General features: G+C 44.2%; 1 long non-coding RNA gene across 1 annotated transcript; it reads left to right on the top strand.

Moving 5' to 3' along the window:
* Positions 1 to 2456: 2456 nt before the first annotated feature.
* Positions 2457 to 4394, top strand: LOC140895341 (uncharacterized). The gene is made up of 3 exons (XR_012154173.1): positions 2457 to 2708; positions 3096 to 3356; positions 4176 to 4394. It is a non-coding gene; the product is annotated as an uncharacterized lncRNA (long non-coding RNA).
* The last annotated feature ends 285 nt before the right edge of the window (positions 4395 to 4679 follow it).

The raw sequence follows: 4679 nt of genomic DNA, 5'->3' as shown, positions 1-4679 counted from the left end.
TTGTTTTATTACGAGCAGGATTGTACCTAGTTTTTATTGTTTTCTCCGAAGTCTGGACCTTGACGATGCGTCGACTGAGGCATCGGGGCCGGAATAGGAAGGAACGGGCTCCCCGCCCCCCAGCGGCCGTCCCGGATCCGGGGGGTTCAGCCGGCGTGCGCGGGAGCGGGGGGAGGACCCCGGCCGGGCCTGGCAGCGCCACCCGTCCGCCAGGTAGCCGCGCGCCGGCCACGAGAGGGGGCCGGGGTTGAGGCCGCCCTGATCCGGCGGCGGGAGCGGGGCCAGCCATGGGGGGGGCCGCAGCATAAAACCAGCGGCTTTGAATTGCCGACCCCCCCACACCCAGAGACCCACAGAGAGACCCCCCCACACCCCCGACACACAGACCCAGAGACCGAGACCCCCCCCACAGAGACCCTGAGACAGAGACCCCCACACACACACACCCCCACAGACCCAGAGACACCCCCCCACACACAGAGACCCAGAGACAGAGACCCCCCCACACCCCCCACACCCCCAGAGACCCCCCCCACACACACCCCACACAGACCCAGAGACCCCACACACACAGAGAGACAGAGACAGAGACCCCCCACACACAGACCCAGAGACCCCCCACACACACAGAGACACAGAGACCCCCCCACACAGACCCAGAGACAGAGACCCCCACACACACCCGCCCCACACAGACCCAGAGACCCCCCCCACACACAGAGACCCGCACACACGTCCTGTGAACCGGGAGTTCTCGGCTATTTCTTAAACCGCGGGCAATTAGCAGCAAGATTTGAGGAGTCCCTGAACTAGTTAATATCCAAGAATAACAATTACTGCAACCCAATCAAGTAATTTTCATAGTGTGTGTACATATAGACACACACACACACACATATATTGGGGCTGTCAAGCGATTAAAAAAAATCACGATTAACTGTGCGGTTGTACAACAATAGAATACCATTTACTTTAAATATTTGGCATGCTTACATTTTCAAATATATTAATTTTAATTACAACACAATACGAAGTGTACAGTCCTCGATTTATATTTATTTTTGATTACAAATATTTGCTCTGTAAAAAACAAAAAAATTGTAAAGATTCTTAAACCTTGGGCCGAGCGCTGTTGCTGTTTTTAGAAATCTCACATTGGTACCTTCTTTGCGTTTTGTCAAATCTGCTGTGAAAGTGTTCTTAAAAGGAATATGTGCTGGGTCATCTTCCAAGACTGCAGTAACATGAAACATATGCAGAATGCAGGTAAAATAGAGCAGGAGACCTACAATTCTCCCCCCAAGGAGTACAGTCACAAATTTAATTGATGTCTTATTTTTTTAACGAGCATCATCAGCATGGAAATATGTCCTCTGGAATGGTGGCCGAAGCATGAAGGGGCATACGAATGTTTAGCATATCTGGCATATCTTGCAACGCCGGCTACAAAAGTGCCATGGGAACGCCTGTTCTCACTTTCAGGTGACATTGTAAATAAGAAGCAGGCAACAGTATCTCCTGTCAGTTGTAAACAAACTTTTGTCTTAGCGATTGGCAGAATAAGAAGTAGGACTGAGTGGACTTGTAGGCGCTAAAGTTTTAAACTGTTTTGTTTTTGAGTGCAGTGATGCAATCAGAAAAAACCCAGCTGCATTTGTTACACTTTCACAATAAAGACTTTGCACTTCAGTACTTGTGTGAGGTGAATTGAAAAATACTATTTTTTTTGTTTTATCATTTTTACAGAGCATATATTTGTAATAAAAAAATAATAATATAAAGTGAGCACTCTGCACTTTGTGTTCTGTGTTGTAATTGAAATCAGTATTGAAAATGGATCAAAAATATATTAGAAATTGCAACTGGTATTCTATTGTTATAAGCGTGATTAATCGCGATTGATTTTTTTGAGTTAATCGTGTGAGAGAACTGTGATTGACAGCCTTAACGTACATATATAAAATAATACCAAATCCTCAGAACACCAATATAATGGGGAAACTAATTCTTACCTTAAAATGACAAGTGATTTTATGTACTCATGTGGCACTTGTTGGCATTGCCCTAGCAACAAAGCTATTGAAACAGAAAAGCAGGCAGGGTGCGGCAGTGAGGCTGATGCCTAGCAGGGCTACCAGGGGGGAAAAAAAATCTTTTCATTTTGCCTGTGCTCCTAAGAGGTTGAAAGTTACCTAAACCCCAAAGCATAAAAGTGGGAGTGGGGGCAGGTGCTTTGAAACTTCCATTCCCAGGATCGCCATGGCACATGGGTCATGAGAGACAGAGTCTACAGGCGCCAGGGCAGGGCTTGCAACTAAACTCCCATGTTTCCCTCAGGATTTTCAAACTACACTGGACCCTCACTAGAATGTGGGATTTGGGATCCATGCCAAATCCCGCATTCTAGCGCGTACTGCATTACAGTGGGGACCACGTTACAATGAAAGTTAATGACGGTGACTAAATTTGGGATCCGCAACCACGTTCTATCAGAATTTGTGTTCTATAGACGCGTGTTCTAGCGAGGGTCCGGTGTATAACTTTCAGGTTCTCGTCTCTGTCAACTCAGGCTATGTCTACCCTATAGCACTTACAGCGGCACAGCTGCAGTGGGCTAGCCCCTTGTTCTGTGTTTGGCAGTGGCGGGGATTCCTTCATGGTCTTTTTCCTCTTTTAGGTGCTTTCAAGGGTCATCATGGTGCACCTTGGTAAGTGCAGACAGGGCTTGTTAAGGGTTGCGTGCACACCATGTTGTACTGACAGACCCCAGTTTCTGCATCCCTCTAAATCAATCACAGTTAGTGGAGAATGTGCAGCCTTCACCGCTGAACTCTCTTAAGGGTTGGTAGAGCAAATCTGTCATCTTTATTGTAAATAAATTGCTTTAAGACCTCAATGTCCTGGCAAGGGACAGACTTCGATTCCATCATGAAGAATAATCTATTGTTGCTGCGTAAGGGCAGGTTACAGCAGTTTTCTTGATTTTTAAATGAAACCAAGCTTTTCTCTAAGGCCTTTGGAATTTTTTGGCTCGATGTCTATACGCATCTGTTTATAATCAAATCTATTGTGACACCTGTTGATCTTCCCTTCAGCTCATCTCCTTATGAAGAATTATCATGGAGGACACGTAGCTATCCGATTGGCTCTTGGTGGTTGTGCCAACAGACCCTTCTTCCGTATAGTGGCCGCATATAACAAGCGAGCACGGGACAGCAAGTATTTGGAGCAAGTGGGCTGCTATGACCCACTCCCAAATAGCCACAATGAAAAGCTTGTTGGCTTGAACATCGAGAGAATCAAACACTGGATTGGTTGTGGAGCACATGTCACAAAACCGGTTGAAAAACTTCTAGGTAACTCAGTGTGTTTTCCAATCTGAACTATTTGCTTATGTCTCTTAAAAGACAATAGGTTTTCCTTGGTGATCCTCCGCATACTTGGAGTACCAAAGACTCTTTCTTCATTTCTTTGCATGAATCCTTGAGAATATGTATATATGCAGTCACCCTTCTTTTGGCCACAGGAAATGGGATGTTTCAGAGTCGCAGCCTTGTTAGTCTGTATCCGGAAAAAGAACGGGAGGACTTGCGGCACCTTAGAGACTAACAAATTCATTTGAGCATAAGCTTTCGTGGGCTACAGCTCACTTCATCAGATGAATAGAGTGGAACATATAGTAAGAAGATCTATCTACACATACAGAGAATCATGAAAAGGTGGGAGTTGCCATACAAACTGTAAAAGGCTAATTAAGATGAGCTATAATTTGTTAGTCTCTAAGGTGTCACAAGTACTCCTGTTCTTTTTGAGGAAATGGGAACGGGTCTCATTTATGGAGAGGCTGAGCTGGCCGAGACAGCAGTAAAAGGCACTTCAAGCCACTAGAGGGTTAGTGAGACAGACAATTACTCTCACTTCTTAAAAGTCTCATTAACTATTGGAACAGTTGACCGAGGGTTGTCGTGTATTCTCCATCACTGACAATTTAACTTGAGATTGCATGTTTTTCTGAAATATATATGCTAAGAATTATTTTGGGGAAGTTCTATAACATGTGTTATATAGGATGTCAGACGAGATAATCACAGCGCTCCCTTTTAGCCTTTGAATCTGTGTGTCTAGAACAGTCATATTGCAACTCCAGCTATAAATATCAATAATCTTTCTTTCAGGTCTTTCTGGATTTTTCCCATTGCATCCTATGACAATCACAAATGCAGAAAGATTAAGGAAGCGAAGAGCCTTGAAAGCCGTAACAGCTTCTGAGGAAGAAACTCCAGGTGACTGATAACATCTAACTGAACTGAATTACTCAAAAGATTACTGTACAGACAATGATCAGAACAGTGTGCCAACTAAAAAGGACAATATATTTACTGCAGGCAAAGAAATGATAGTGGATGTGAATTATTTCATAAGAACATTAAAGTATTTTGAAGCTTTAGGAGTCCTCAGACAAGGATTCTGATTGTCCTCATTTGTTAATTACTTCTTATTTTTCACAAATTATTAATCTTTCATGTTTGTCAAACTGCAATTACTTAGGCCCAGATCCACCAAGGTAAAATTTAGGCTGCTAAATTCCACTGAAATCCAATGGAATCCAAGAACCAAAATACCTTTGTGCATCTGGGCCTTCCAGATTACAGCATTCATACAAACTGAATACAAACTCC

Source organism: Lepidochelys kempii, chromosome 11 (genome assembly GCF_965140265.1).
Source record: "Lepidochelys kempii isolate rLepKem1 chromosome 11, rLepKem1.hap2, whole genome shotgun sequence".
Taxonomy (NCBI): Eukaryota; Metazoa; Chordata; order Testudines; family Cheloniidae; genus Lepidochelys; species Lepidochelys kempii.
Note: the sequence above shows the minus strand (reverse complement) of the source record. Positions and strands in the feature narration are given on the sequence as shown.